The sequence below is a fragment of the Doryrhamphus excisus genome, chromosome 14 (assembly GCF_030265055.1).
Source record: "Doryrhamphus excisus isolate RoL2022-K1 chromosome 14, RoL_Dexc_1.0, whole genome shotgun sequence".
Classification (NCBI taxonomy): Eukaryota; Metazoa; Chordata; class Actinopteri; order Syngnathiformes; family Syngnathidae; genus Doryrhamphus; species Doryrhamphus excisus.
The window spans coordinates 7,613,581-7,630,308 of NC_080479.1; the positions used below are offsets into that span (position 1 = coordinate 7,613,581).

The 16,728-nt window shown below is 41.3% G+C and overlaps 1 protein-coding gene across 2 annotated transcripts in view; it reads right to left on the minus strand.

The window, feature by feature from the left end:
* Positions 1-16,728, minus strand: part of atxn1a (ataxin 1a) — a 66,691-nt gene that overhangs the window by 30,522 nt on the left and 19,441 nt on the right. For both annotated transcript variants that reach the window (XM_058046864.1, XM_058046865.1), the window contains one exon: positions 5,155-5,349. The gene's annotated coding sequence lies outside the window, so the exon portion shown is untranslated. The remainder of the gene's footprint in view (positions 1-5,154; positions 5,350-16,728) is intronic.

Genomic DNA, 16,728 nt, shown 5'->3' on the forward strand with positions numbered 1-16,728 from the left:
AAGGTCAACTTGGGAGCGCCAAACATACCAGTCAGTTGTTTGTTTGTTGCTGTTAGCGCCACCCAAACATGTCAGCCGCCTGCTAATTACAGTACAGATGATGTTTCATGTTACAAGTTTGTTATTAACACGAGATTAGCTCACACCTGACATAAACACACACCATGGGAGGTGGAAACAGGAATGCGCCAGAGCAAGCCAGTAATACCACAGAGCAAGAAAACATCCAACCAATGCAGCCAAAAAACAGGTAAACAAAAGAACCAGGAAAAGTGAAGCTACTAAGGGTGTTGCTCGGGACATTAAAAGGTGGTGAGATTTCTGGTTCGGAGGGGAGCCGGAGCCAGACTGCGGACTACGGAATGGCTACTGTGAAAGGTAAGAAACGGAATGTGGAAGTGGCAGTGTGCAAGGCATTGTTGGACGCGCACACAAAGTGCTTCATGCACACCTTGCTATCCAACCCGCCTTGGCGTTCCCAACACCAGCGTCTATGAGTCACGTGTGGCTGGGTTTTTTTTGTTTTTTTTTTGAGACGCCTAACTCACAAGGCGAGACGATGCACAAAATCTCAATTTTAATTAATTAATTAATTTAATTAATCTCGACTTTCTTATCTCAAAAATTTGACTTTTTATCTCGTAATTTCGACTTTCTATCTCGTAATTTCGACTTTCTATCTTGTAATTTTGACTTTTCATCTCGTAATTTCGACTTTCTATCTCGTAATTTCGACTTTTCATCTCGTAATTTTGACTTTCTATCTCATAATTTGAACAAAATCTCATAATTTCGACTTTCTTATATCAAAATTTTGACTTTTCATTTCGTAATTTTGACTTTTTATCTCGTAATTTTGACTTTCTATCTTGTAATTTTGACTTTCTATCTCGTAATTTTGACTTTTCATCTCATAATTTTGACTTTCTATCTCGTAATTTCGACTTTTCATCTCGTAATTTCGACTTTCTATCTCGTAATTTGAACAAAATCTCATAATCTCGACTTTCTTATATCAAAATTTCGACTTTTCATCTCGTAATTTTGACTTTTTATCTCGTAATTTCGACTTTCTATCTTGTAATTTTGACTTTCTATCTCGTAATTTCGACTTTTCATCTCATAATTTCAAATTTCTTATCTCGTAATTTCGATTTACCATTGGGATCTTTTTTTTTTCAGCGGCGGAAACGAGCTTCCATACATTTATTTGCAAATACCCCTACATTCCGTACATACAGTAGGTTTGAAGTAGAGCCATGACTTTAGGCTCTTTCAAAAACTAACGTTCTGATTTTTTTTTTTCTACTGTCACCGAGGAATAAGGAATTTGAATCTTCACGCCCATATATTTTTTATGGCCGCTTTCAAAATAACTAGTTTGGAGGTATGATCTACAAAACACAATGGGGCCCCAGTTTGTACCCCTTTCAAATTTTGTGACACTAACTCCATAAAAGTCGTTTTTGCACGGGTTTTCCTAAAGTTTGGGTCAGGTGTTCCAAAGGTGTGCCGACAGGAGAACTTTGGTCCAAACAGAGTCTTCTCTAACGCCGTGCAAACACGTCCACGTGGCTTCCTGAAGCTTCTGTGAAGACCATTTTGGCACGGCTGTTTGGAAAATAATTCCGTGGCTTGGTTCAGCAGGAGTGCCTTGCTTTTATGATCAACCGGGTAAACGTTCGGACTCCGGGTAAACGTTCGGACTGCGGACTACGGAATGGCTACTGTGAAAGGTAAGAAACGGAATGTGGAAGTGGCAGTGTGCAAGGCATTGTTGGACGCGCACACAAAGTGCTTCATGCACACCTTGCTATCCAACCCGCCTTGGCGTTCCCAACACCTATGAGTCACGTGTGGCTGTTTTTTTGGGGGGGTTTTTTTGAGACGCCTAACTCACAAGGCGAGACGATGCACAAAATTGTGTCCACGCGCACGACACAAGACGAGAAAAGTCCAAACGTGCAGAACGTGAAACGATGCAGGTTATTATTAGCGCAAATAATGACAAATTCCTCAATTAATTTTGCCTTTTATTACGCCTTTGCCACTTTTATGAACTATAAATGTTACAACTGCTCCAGACTCCATTCACTGTGCAATATTGATCAACCTCCACGTGCAATATCAACTCTTTAAATACAATATATTAAGTTCTATGTGAAGTACTTCTATAATGCGTCATATTAACTCACTAGCAAGATCTCATAGTGTATAGACTGGTCATACATTTCATCTCGTCTCATATTATCTGCATACTGTATTTGTATATAACTCTGGTAAAACTGTTGATTTGTTAATACTTGGGTTGTTTATATTGTTTTTTTTATATATTGTGTATTTTGTACTGCTTAACTGATTCTGTACTCTTGCTGCTGTGCAATGCAAATTTCCCCACTGAGGAACGAATAAAGGCATATCTTATCTTATCATATCTTATCTTATCTTAAACCAGGGGTGCTCACACTTTTTCAGCATGCGAGCTACTTTTAAAATGACCAAGTCAAAATGATCTACCCACTACAAAAATGCAAAACATCTATTTATTATCAAATGTATTGAGGATTATTTGTACGTACAATGTATGTTGATGTACCTTACATAACCAAATGAGCCAATATTGCAAAACACACATAATTAACTATTAACATTTTTTGTAATTACCTGAGTTTACTTTGATGACTTGCACTGAATTGAATCAGCCAGGGATGCATAGTCCGGACAGTAGCTGCTGATAGCCAGGTTAGCCAGGCAAACGCACTTCGAAAAAGACATTGTGAAAAAAAAAGTCCACCTCCCATTCCGTATGGAAGTGATATGTTTTTGCCTTTTTACTTCCAGCTCCTTCACTCATTTTAGTGACCATAAACTTTAGCGAGGGCTTAAAATCTCGCAATTCGCCGACTAGCTTAGCACTTTGCATTGTTGTTTACGCATGAGCGGTGACCTAAAGGTCAAAATTCAGTTGTCATCTGACTGGTTGTCCTGTATGTCAATCAAGAAACGGGGATGGATGATAGGCTGACATCGTAAGTTCTGCTGCACTTAGAGACGTTGTTTGATTTGATTGGTCACCCGAAGGGCAACATTCAGTTGTCATCTGAATGGCTGCCCTGTATGTCAATCAAGTGACGGCATTGATGCTGGGATGATATTTTTTTAATGTCACGCCGCGATCGACCAGTACCACCTCCGCGATCAACCGGTAGATCGCGATCGACTTAATGAGCACCCCTGTCTTAAACGATGCCAAAGTGTCAAATAAAGAGGTTCACCCATTTGGATCCCTGAGAGAAGTTCTACTGACGTCAATGCGATCCCAACTTCTTTACATGAGCTACAGATTGCCTGCACTCTAAGTAAACGCAGTCCGACATATCCAGATGTCCTCGTGAGCGCTTATGAGCGCAACCAATCACAGCGCAGTGGGCGTACCTATAGAAGGGCAGGGGGTGGAGTCAATTAAACAGACCGTTTGGGCCCTGGAAGCGCAGCAGAAAGACGTGCAGAATCTGGAATGGAGAAAGCTTTGTGTGCAGGTTATTGTGTGTAGCTGCTCTATCGGAGTCTCAATACAGTAAACCTCGGATATATCGGATTCAATTGTTCCCACTGGTTTTGTCCGATATAAGCGAAATCCGTTATATGCGTATACCGGAAAATGTCCGTTTTACGCATATATCGGATTTATATCCGGTATATGCGTAAATCGGATTTTATCCGTTATAAAAAGGCACTTCCTTGACTATGTTTCCAATGTACCTGGACGCGCAGGCAACGCTGCAAACGCTGCAAATGACGTCGTATAGCGGCCTGTCACGATTCGGCGAATCGGAGCGCCACGATGCGGCCATCCGATATATGCGAGGGAAATTTCATGGAAATGCATTGGAACGGGACTGGAGATTTTGTCCGAAATAGGCGAAATCCGTTATAAAAAATCCGATATATGCAATGAATTTTTATTGGAAATGCATTACAGAAAAATTGGTTCTTTTTTATCTGTCCGTTGTGAGCGAATTTCCGATATATCCGAGTCCGATATATCCGAGGTTTACTGTATAAAGCACCAAAATTAGGTCGCCTTTAATAAAAACGCAACAGCAACAAGGGTTTAAAAATGGCCGCTTTATCCGTTAATTGACTATAATTGCCTGACCCGCCTGCGGTGCTCCACGACACGTATGACGATGGGAGATGAGCGCCACGGCTTTTTCCACAGTCTCACATTTCATGCAGCGTCTCCCGCATCAACACTTGCAGACTATGCTGACGGGACGCGGCGATGACACCAAGACAATAATATGCTTCCATTCCACTGATTTATTTGTACAAGCCTTGACAGTCAGAAGGCTTTATTGTGGGGAACATTACATGGAATTAATAGCTAATTTGAGATCATCGCAATCACAGACTGCAGCCTGACTCCCCGAGAGAGGGGGTGGGAGTCATTTACACTTCAAATAAAAAGATAAAAAACCCATTGAATGTATACAACTCCCCTAACTCTCTCTCTCGCTCGCTCTCTTTCTGTTCTGGCATATTCTCACAGCCCAGTTTGGGAATACGAAATCAAAGCGCTGCAGAATTTGCAAACACGCCCCCGAGGAGTCACAGCCTCCCAGAAATGCGAGAGGTTTCCTGAGCAGGTTGAAGTAACGTGACGACGGCAAATGAGTGAACGACTCGGTGTTGATTCTCTCATTGACCCTCTTTGAGACGACACCAGGAAGGGAGGGGGGTGAAAGAGGAGGAAGGGGAGATTATGCATGCAGCCCGTGAACAGACAGGGATTGTCTTCCTCAGTCAGATCCTCTATTCAGCCTCCTCTTCCTCCAACTGGGGAGAAGACTGCTGAGCTGCAGATAAAAAGCACTGAAGAAGGAGCTTCAATGGGAAAGCGAGAGGAGGCAAAGAGGCGACTGAGGAGGAAGAGTGAACCAAACTCCATTAGAAAGTACGCCAAATGAACTTTCACCCCCGGCGTGCTCAAACATCGCATATCCTGCATCATCAAAAGTCAAACGGGCTGAAGGTTACGACCCGTGCACGTAATACGGCGCATACTTTCATACCCTCGCCATCTATCTGACCTTTCACGGAGCAACCGTTCTTTGCTCCGTTACAGCGGATGAAGATTCGAACGGGACGTACCTGAGCAGAGGAGGCAGCGCTACGTGAGCGGAGGAGGCGGAGCCTGTTGTTGTTCAGTCCTGAGATAGCCTACACCCGAGCGGCGCCGCGGATCTGGTCGCCAGATGTGGATGGCGTCGCCAGCGGAGGGAAAGCGTCCTGGGTTCCTGCGCCGCGTGTCTCCGTCTGTCCACCTGCAGGAGCTTTCAACATTCCCTGCGAGGGGGCAAAAAATATACAAATGATTAGGGAGTCACCAGACGAGACAGGATTTGAAATTCATTCATTCATTCATTTTCTACCGCTTATCCTCACGGGGGTCACAGGGGGTATGGGGTCCACCCTGGACTGGTGGCCAGCCAATCCCAGGGCACATATAGACAAACAACCATTCACACTCACATTCATACCTATGGACAATTTGGAGTGGCCAATTAACCTAGCATGTTTTTGGAATGTGGGAGGAAACCGGAGTACCCGGAGAAAACCCACGCATGCACGGGGAGAACATGCAAACTCCACACAGAGATGGCCGAGGGTGGGATTGAACTCTGGTCTCCTAGCTGTGTGGCCTGAGTGCTAACCACTAGTCCACCGTGCAGCCTAGTCCGAAAAATATCAAATTATTTCTATAAAATATTCATGCACGGGGAGAACATGCAAACTCCACACAGAGATGGCCGAGGGTGGGATTTTTATTGGGAAATTTAGTGGGAAATTTATTTTGACAAATACAAAACACATTAAAAATATTGCAATCTACTACAGTAAACCTCGGATATATCGGACTTGGATATATCGGAAATTCGCTCACAACGGACAGATAAAAAAGAACCAATTTTTCTGTAATGCATTTTCCAATAAAAATTCATTGCATATGTCGGATTTTTTTATAACGGATTTCGCCTATTTCGGACAAAATCTCCAGTCCCGTTCCAATGCATTTCCATTAAATTTCCCTGGCATATATCGGATGGCCGCATCGTGGCGCTCCGATTCGCCGAATCGTGACAGGCCGCTATACGACGTCATTTGCAGCGTTTGCAGCGTTGCCTGCGCGTCCAGGTACATTGGAAACATAGTCAAGGAAGTGCCTTTTTATAACGGATAAAATCCGATTTACGCATATACCGGATATAAATCCGATATATGCGTAAAACGGACATTTTCCGGTATACGCATATAACGGATTTCGCTTATATCGGACAAAACCAGTGGGAACAATTGAATCCGATATATCCGAGGTTTACTGTATTTCATTTGTACTTTTCTGCACTCTGTGTGTCTGTCAATCAATCAATCAATCAATCAATGACACCCCTGTGCAAACTTAACATGCCCTTTGTGCACACATGGTGACTTCCAGCCACTCCCATCCATGCACAGCGAGCTGCCTGTTTGCCAGAGGGGATGCATTGTGGTTCCATCAACACGAGGCCGACTCATTACAGCCTCACACCGCCAGACTTGTGACTGTCACGCACTTTGCTGTTTGTGTTGTTTTGCAAACTGCGGGCTTGAATGGCTTTCTAACCCGCTTCTTTCCTTGAATTAAAACCAACCTATTGACCGGAAGGAGTGCCAATCAATACGGACTCCTCACCTGGTTTCACTTTGTCAATCTGATTAATGGAAGAGGCTGCTGGGTCTATGGCAAGCACACACACACACACACACACACACTATGGTTTTTCCTCTGACTCAGCAGCCCTATATATGTGTGTATGTGTCTCGTCTCCCGAATGCTCCCGTTAGCAAGGACGCCACCCGCGTGACACCATTTCAGTGGCGATATTCTTGCCGCTGTGTCTGCACACTTGTTTGCCTTCGCGGGCGCACCAAAACATGTGACTTCATCGAGTATTTAAAAGATTTCACGCCACAGGCCAGAAACGGTGCTTGGAGGCGCCGCACGGAAGGTGACATGACACTGCAATTATTTGTGTGTTTGTCTTAAGTTAATGAAGTTTGGTGTTAAAAGTCAGCATGTTCCACACAAACCGGCATAAATACGCCACAAAAGAACACAGTGTAATCATTTTCTGGTCGAGAGTGAGCCAAAACAACTGGCCTGTAGGCAAACAATATGTCATCCTGTGTGTAAAATAACCCTGTATGAATATTCAGCATTTGATATTATGCAAAAGTCACTTTTTAATGATGTTTTAACAGTAATATGTGTCCCGAAAACCTGTTTATCAGCACCAAACGTGAGAAAAGTCTATCATCTCCCTCGTTTGCTCCGTTCTGGAGAGAAGAGGAAAATTCCCACCATTCCCAGGCTTTGCTACACACCTTAAAATAAGGAACCAAGTCAGAGACATGGGAGCTGTAAGGTTCCACTCCTTTATGTGACGTTGTTGCAGAGTTACAGTGTACAGCCCTCCCTCGTTTATCACTATTAACTGCTTCTAGACCCGACCGCCATAATTAGGATTCATTATATTAATGAATGGAATATTTTATTGAAATATTTTCATATTTTTCGGACTAGACTGCACGGTGGACAAGTGGTTAGCGCGCAGACTACACAGCCAAGAGACCAGAGTTCAATCCCACCTTCGGTGTGGAGTTTGCCTGTTCTCCCCCGTGCATGCGTGGGTTTTCTCCGGGTACTCCGGTTTCCTCCCACATTCCAAAAACATGCTAGGTTAATTGGCCACTCCAAATTGTCCATAGGTATGAATGTGAGTGTGAATGGTTGTTTGTCTATATGTGCCCTGTGATTGGCTGGCCACCAGTCCAGGGTGTACCCCGCCTCCCGTCTGAACACAGCTGGCATAGGCTCCAGCACCCCCGTGAGCCTTGTGAGGATAAGCGGTAGAAAATGAATTGAACATTTTTGTGACTACAACGGGCGGCACGGCGGTCTAGTGGTTAGCACGCAGACCTCACAGCTAGGAGGACCAGAGTTTGATTCCACCCTCGGCCATCTCTGTGTGGAGTTTGCATGTTCTCCACGTGCATGCGTGGGTTTTCTCCGGGTACTCCGGTTTCCTCCCACATTCCAAAAACATGCTAGGTTAATTGGCCACTCCAAATTGTCCATAGGTATGAATGTGAGTGTGAATGGTTGTTTGTCTATATGTGCCCTGTGATTGGCTGGCCACCAGTCCAGGGTGTACCCCGCCTCTCGCCCGAACACAGCTGGGATAGGCTCCAGCACCCCCGTGAGCCTTGTGAGGATAAGCGGTAGAAAATGAATTGAACATTTTTGTGACTACAACGGGCAGCACGGCGGTCTAGTGGTTAGCACGCAGACCTCACAGCTAGGAGGACCAGAGTTCGATTCCAACCTCGGCCATCTCTGTGTGGAGTTTGCATGTTCTCCCCATGCATGCGTGGGTTTTCTCCGGGTATTCCGGTTTCCTCCCACATTCCAAAAACATGCTAGGTTAATTCATTTTCAATTCAATTCATTTTCTACCGCCTCTCCAAATTGTCCATAGGTATGAATGTGAGTGTGAATGGTTGTTTGTCTATATGTGCCCTGTGATTGGCTGGCCACCAGTCCAGGGTGTACCCTGCCTTCCGCCCGAAGACAGCTGGGATAGGCTCCAGCACCCCCGTGAGCCTTGTTTGGATAAGCGGTAGAAAATGAATTGAACATTTTTGGGACTACAACTCCTATGATTTAACAGCCCTACTTTCAAGCAGTCTAAATTCCAGCATCAATGTTAGAAACTTGGCTGTTATGAGAGCTGACTTATTTGAAACGGTTGCAAATATGAGAATATGGGATTGGTAAATGTCGAAATAAAGAGAGGAGGACTGCAGAGAATGACAGGATGAAGTCCGTCTGGGTTGCTGCAACTGTACTGCAAGTTCAAAGGTCAAAGCTGCCACTCATGCATACGTGTGTACGTGCACCAGCGTGAGGCAAGAGTGCAGCGTAGCCCATATTAGATAAGATTACAAATAAAACACACACACACACACTTGTGTACAGGTTGGTAAGAGGGATGGGGGGCAAACATTAGCATTGCATTATTTCCTTGATTGGTTCTCTATGCTAGCCTTGTTTACTGCAGGCTGTCTTTGCCTCTCTACTGGTTTATTTAATGCTCTCGCCTCCCCGCTCTAATTGTGGTGGTCTCCATGGCAACACGTCACAACACAGCATCGTGATCCGTGACGGGGATGCATGCAATGAGCGGTACTCTGCAGCAAGTGGTTCACGTCCATGAGGCAAACTTACTCAGCAACTTTGATGCGAGGGCATCTGGGTGGACATCTGGGGTGGGAGTTGGGGGGGGGGGGTTACAGAGATATATACAGAATCTTCAAAGCCCCAAACACACACACACTTCCACAAACAAAAGACATACAGGCAACCCACGCATGCATAGTAATAATACATTGTGTTTGATCTACCAAGTCTCAATGGTCCCCCCCCCCACACACACACCATCATCATCTAGTCACTTTACCATCCACATTCCCATGCCCTCAATTGTGAGCATCAAGCATTCAAAGCTTCCGTCAAGCATTTTATGATATCTTCCCCAGAGACAACGTTGTAGAAAGCCATCTTTGATATGCAGCATTTAGAGTAGTCAGTGTACGGCTTGAGTAGCAGGACAGATTTACTGTCCACACAGAGACATTATTGTATAAATAGAGGGAGTATCATTGTCATCTAGCTGTGCCTTAATCCTCTTGGGCATGGAATTCACCGGAGGTACAATTCCTTGCTACCGCTTGAGGTTGTCGCACGGGTGCTAAACTGGATTCAGGTCTGGTGGAGACATACTTGGCCAGTCCTCCGCCTTCCTCAGCAAGGCGCCTGATCATCTTGGAGGTGGTGTTTGGGCTCCTTATCATGTTGGCGGAAACTACCCTACCTTAATGAACCGCAGCTCCCCCCTGTGCTGGTAGCACTCATGCATGCTACTAGCACTACCATGCTTGACCAAGTGTACCTGTTGATTTGTCCTAATCCAATATCATGACATTAGTACTACTACTTCGCTACTATCCGTAGAACCAGAGTATAGAGCGCGACGAGCCACCTGGCGTGGCCCCAGCAAGGTGCACTGTATCTGGGTGTCTCAAACACACGGCCCGCAAGCCAAATGTGGCCCGCAGGACACTAGGCCCCCGCCTTGATATGAAAGTTTAATGGATATGGATGCTGTATGGTATCATGTACCCAGAAAAAAATATTACGTTTGATTAATGTTCATGTTAAAGGTTAAATAACTGTTAATAGTTATCCTCCCTATCCGTGTGGAAGTGGTAAGTTTTTGGCTATTTAAGTTTAAAGGAAACAACTTGAAGGCTACCATTTAGGTCGCTAGCTCTCTAGTTTGCGAGTTAGCCTGTGTCTCAAGACCCTGCAGTTGCGCAATATGTTGTAAATAAAAAGAGTATAAATGTGACTATAGTCGTGTTTTGTCATGTCTACAGGGCTCTAATAATGCTTTGTTCATTTTAATTTTATTTTATTATTATTATTATATTTATTTATTTATTTATTACTGATTGATTTTCTTTATTCTTCATTTGTTTATTTATTTTTCATCTTATTTTGTGTAGAAAAATAAAAAGTAAGATATTTGAGAACAGTGGAATGTTTTATCAGAGCTTTTCTTGTAGAAAATCGGAACCAAAGCAAAGTTTAAAAAAAAATTTTTTTAATAAATGCGTTTTTTTTTGTAAAACCTGATGTGGCCCAGTCTCACCCAGACCCCAAGATTGAGTTTGAGACCCCTGCTTTACACTTTTGGCAGGTTTTTTGTGTGATACATTTTTTTTGTCCCCTCATCACAGCACATTTTGCACCAATGGAGTGTTTTTTTAAATTATTGGTTATCAGAAGTACTTTTAATATTCTTGAATTTATCTATATGACGTCATAATTCCCTCATATCGGCCAATAATTGTCGTGCCCTCCTAGTTTGCATACAAGCTGTGCTACATGCGATACAAGCTGGTGCTCTAAAGTATACTATCTCCAGAGTATTGTTGCTTTGCTGACTTTTGCACACTCTTAGCACATGGGACGCCATGGAAATGGCTCCCAGCATGGTGTGCACTCATGCAGTGACACAAGCTGTCTCTCCCACCAGAACGCTAAATAAGCATGGATTAGCATGTTCTCCGGGGGGGAGCGATGCAGCATTTCAGGTCTCCCGAGTCACGTCGTAAAAGCCTCCACCCCTCCCCTCGGTGAAAGCCTCGCAATCGGTTACATAAACAAGGTCACAAGGTCAAAGCAGACGTCGCAGCGTGGCTGTTAGCATTCCGTGGCGGCCCACCCCGTCAAAACCTTGACGGGCAGGAGCTGTCGAGCTCTTCAGGCGTAGCTCCGGGCCAAGCTGGTCGAGTACGGACATGTCAGCCGTGACCTCTGACCTCCTGACGCAAGAGATCAGGCTGCCCGTTTTGTTTTGGTGGCAGGGATCTCTGCAGCTCATGTGAGAGAGGGAGGCCGGATCACGCCCGAGTCAAACCTTCACATGATTTTATCTACCACACCGGGCAAACACGCATCCGACACTTGTTGCTAGGCAGACATCATGGGGTATCCATGATGTCACGGCTCTTTGTGTCCTGGACATCACTGAACAAAATGCTGCAGATTCCTAAAAAAAAGACCAAGCCACTCTTGTCATATACAGGATCTTCGACTAGCATGTTTGTAGTAGTTTCTTAAAAACAGTAGAACTAATTAACAATCTTTGATCTGCGTTTTTGTAGCGGCTTCTTAAAAACATCACAACTTGTGTCTAATTAACAATCTTTGATCTGCGTTTTTGTAGCAGCTTCTTAAAAACAGTAGTGCTTTTGTCAAATACAGGATCTTCGACTAGCATTTTTGTAGTAGTTTCTTAAAAACAGCATAACTTGTGTCTAATTAACAATCTTTGATCTGCATTTATGTAGTGGGTTCTTAAAAACAGTAGAACTTGTGTCTAATTAACAATCTTTGATCTGCGTTTGTGTAGTAGTTTCTTAAAAACAGCACAACTTGTGTCTAATTAATCTATGATCTGCGTTTGTGTAGTAGGTTCTTAAAAACAGCACAACCTGTGTCTAATTAACAATCTTTGATCTGCGTTTGTGTAGTAGGTTCTTAAAAACAGTAGAACTTGTGTCTAATTAACAATCTTTGATTTGCGTTTTTGTAGCAGCTTCTTAAAAACAGTAGTGCTTTTGTCAGATATAGGATCTTCGTTTAGCATTTTTGTAGTAGTTTCTTAAAAACAGCATAACTTGTGTCTAATTAACAATCTTTGAACTGCGTTTGTGTAGTAGGTTCTTAAAAACAGTAGAACTTGTGTCTAATTAACAATCTTTGATCTGCGTTTTTGTAGCAGCTTCTTAACAACAATAGCGCTTTAGTCATATACAGGATCTTCGACTAGCCTTTTTGTAGTAGTTTGTTAAAAACAGCACAACTTGTGTCTAATTAACAATCTTTGATCTGCGTTTATGTAGTGGGTTCTTAAAAACAGTAGAACTTGTGTCTAATTAACAATCTTTGATTTGCGTTTTTGTAGCAGCTTCTTAAAAACAGAAGTGCTTTTGTCATATACAGGATCTTCGACTAGCATTTTTGTAGCAGTCTTTTAAAAACAGCACAACTTGTGTATAAGTAACAATCTTTGATCTGCGTTTTTGTAGTGGGTTCTTAAAAACAGCAGAACCTGTGTCTAATTAACAATCTTTGATCTGCGTTTGTGTAGTAGTTTCTTAAAAACATCACAACTTGTGTCTAATTAACAATCTTTGATCTGCGTTTTTGTAGCAGCTTCTTAAAAACAGTAGCGCTTTAGTCATATACAGGACCTTCGACGAGCATTTTTGTAGTAGTTTCTTAAAAACAGCACAACTTGTGTATAAGTAACAATCTTTGATCTGCGTTTTTGTAGTAGGTTCTTAAAAACAGTAGAACTTGTGTCTAATTAACAATCTTTGATTTGCGTTTTTGTAGCAGCTTCTTAAAAACAGTAGTGCTTTTGTCAGATATAGGATCTTCGTTTAGCATTTTTGTAGTAGTTTCTTAAAAACAGCATAACTTGTGTCTAATTAACAATCTTTGAACTGCGTTTGTGTAGTAGGTTCTTAAAAACAGTAGAACTTGTGTCTAATTAACAATCTTTGATCTGCGTTTTTGTAGCAGCTTCTTAACAACAATAGCGCTTTAGTCATATACAGGATCTTCGACTAGCCTTTTTGTAGTAGTTTGTTAAAAACAGCACAACTTGTGTCTAATTAACAATCTTTGATCTGCGTTTATGTAGTGGGTTCTTAAAAACAGTAGAACTTGTGTCTAATTAACAATCTTTGATTTGCGTTTTTGTAGCAGCTTCTTAAAAACAGAAGTGCTTTTGTCATATACAGGATCTTCGACTAGCATTTTTGTAGCAGTCTTTTAAAAACAGCACAACTTGTGTATAAGTAACAATCTTTGATCTGCGTTTTTGTAGTGGGTTCTTAAAAACAGCAGAACCTGTGTCTAATTAACAATCTTTGATCTGCGTTTGTGTAGTAGTTTCTTAAAAACATCACAACTTGTGTCTAATTAACAATCTTTGATCTGCGTTTTTGTAGCAGCTTCTTAAAAACAGTAGCGCTTTAGTCATATACAGGACCTTCGACGAGCATTTTTGTAGTAGTTTCTTAAAAACAGCACAACTTGTGTATAAGTAACAATCTTTGATCTGCGTTTTTGTAGTAGGTTCTTAAAAACAGTAGAACTTGTGTCTAATTAACAATCTTTGATTTGCGTTTTTGTAGCAGCTTCTTAAAAACAGTAGTGCTTTTGTCAGATATAGGATCTTCGTTTAGCATTTTTGTAGTAGTTTCTTAAAAACAGCATAACTTGTGTCTAATTAACAATCTTTGAACTGCGTTTGTGTAGTAGGTTCTTAAAAACAGTAGAACTTGTGTCTAATTAACAATCTTTGATCTGCGTTTTTGTAGCAGCTTCTTAACAACAATAGCGCTTTAGTCATATACAGGATCTTCGACTAGCCTTTTTGTAGTAGTTTGTTAAAAACAGCACAACTTGTGTCTAATTAACAATCTTTGATCTGCGTTTATGTAGTGGGTTCTTAAAAACAGTAGAACTTGTGTCTAATTAACAATCTTTGATTTGCGTTTTTGTAGCAGCTTCTTAAAAACAGAAGTGCTTTTGTCATATACAGGATCTTCGACTAGCATTTTTGTAGCAGTCTTTTAAAAACAGCACAACTTGTGTATAAGTAACAATCTTTGATCTGCGTTTTTGTAGTGGGTTCTTAAAAACAGCAGAACCTGTGTCTAATTAACAATCTTTGATCTGCGTTTGTGTAGTAGTTTCTTAAAAACATCACAACTTGTGTCTAATTAACAATCTTTGATCTGCGTTTTTGTAGCAGCTTCTTAAAAACAGTAGCGCTTTAGTCATATACAGGACCTTCGACGAGCATTTTTGTAGTAGTTTCTTAAAAACAGCACAACTTGTGTATAAGTAACAATCTTTGATCTGCGTTTTTGTAGTAGGTTCTTAAAAACAGTAGAACTTGTGTCTAATTAACAATCTTTGATTTGCGTTTTTGTAGCAGCTTCTTAAAAACAGTAGTGCTTTTGTCAGATATAGGATCTTCGTTTAGCATTTTTGTAGTAGTTTCTTAAAAACAGCATAACTTGTGTCTAATTAACAATCTTTGAACTGCGTTTGTGTAGTAGGTTCTTAAAAACAGTAGAACTTGTGTCTAATTAACAATCTTTGATCTGCGTTTTTGTAGCAGCTTCTTAACAACAATAGCGCTTTAGTCATATACAGGATCTTCGACTAGCCTTTTTGTAGTAGTTTGTTAAAAACAGCACAACTTGTGTCTAATTAACAATCTTTGATCTGCGTTTATGTAGTGGGTTCTTAAAAACAGTAGAACTTGTGTCTAATTAACAATCTTTGATTTGCGTTTTTGTAGCAGCTTCTTAAAAACAGAAGTGCTTTTGTCATATACAGGATCTTCGACTAGCATTTTTGTAGCAGTCTTTTAAAAACAGCACAACTTGTGTATAAGTAACAATCTTTGATCTGCGTTTTTGTAGTGGGTTCTTAAAAACAGCAGAACCTGTGTCTAATTAACAATCTTTGATCTGCGTTTGTGTAGTAGTTTCTTAAAAACATCACAACTTGTGTCTAATTAACAATCTTTGATCTGCGTTTTTGTAGCAGCTTCTTAAAAACAGTAGCGCTTTAGTCATATACAGGACCTTCGACGAGCATTTTTGTAGTAGTTTCTTAAAAACAGCACAACTTGTGTATAAGTAACAATCTTTGATCTGCGTTTTTGTAGTAGGTTCTTAAAAACAGTAGAACTTGTGTCTAATTAACAATCTTTGATTTGCGTTTTTGTAGCAGCTTCTTAAAAACAGTAGTGCTTTTGTCAGATATAGGATCTTCGTTTAGCATTTTTGTAGTAGTTTCTTAAAAACAGCATAACTTGTGTCTAATTAACAATCTTTGAACTGCGTTTGTGTAGTAGGTTCTTAAAAACAGTAGAACTTGTGTCTAATTAACAATCTTTGATCTGCGTTTTTGTAGCAGCTTCTTAACAACAATAGCGCTTTAGTCATATACAGGATCTTCGACTAGCCTTTTTGTAGTAGTTTGTTAAAAACAGCACAACTTGTGTCTAATTAACAATCTTTGATCTGCGTTTATGTAGTGGGTTCTTAAAAACAGTAGAACTTGTGTCTAATTAACAATCTTTGATTTGCGTTTTTGTAGCAGCTTCTTAAAAACAGTAGTGCTTTTGTCAGATATAGGATCTTCGTTTAGCATTTTTGTAGTAGTTTCTTAAAAACAGCATAACTTGTGTCTAATTAACAATCTTTGAACTGCGTTTGTGTAGTAGGTTCTTAAAAACAGTAGAACTTGTGTCTAATTAACAATCTTTGATTTGCGTTTTTGTAGCAGCTTCTTAAAAACAGTAGCGCTTTTGTCATATACAGGATCTTCGACTAGCATTTTTGTAGTAGTTTCTTAAAAACAGCACAACTTGTGTATAATTAACAATCTGTGATCTGCGTTTTTGTAGTAGGTTCTTAAAAACAGTAGAACTTGTGTCTAATTAACAATCTTTGATCTGCGTTTTTGCAGTAGAGCCTTAAAAAAGCAGCATGTTGATGTCACCTAGGGGATCTTTGACAGAAGTTGCTTAAAAATAGCAGAACTTGTGCCATGTGGAGAATCCTTCGCTCGTGTTCTTGCATGAAATCCTTAAATCCTTTCACTCGCGTTTTTTTTTTTTTTTTGGCAGTTGATCCTTAAAAACAGCAGAACGCTACCACCGTATAGGATATGTTTTTCGCAGCAAACATAAACCGTCTCTAATAGTGCGTCCGTCCTCTGACAGCCTAGCAGGCAATAAATCAGAAAGTATGACGCGTGTTTACGGTACAATGTGTTGCTGCTCTCCTTTGCTTGTGGCAGCTTGTTATAAGGATGCCTGCGAGGCACATGGGCGGGCGGCAAGGCACCGCCGGGCTACAAATTGCACCAAGGTCACACACACACACATCGTAGCTCAAAGTAGTAGGCGACGACTTTAGGACTTATTTGTTTTTAAATCCACATTTGCTCCATTTGGGAGT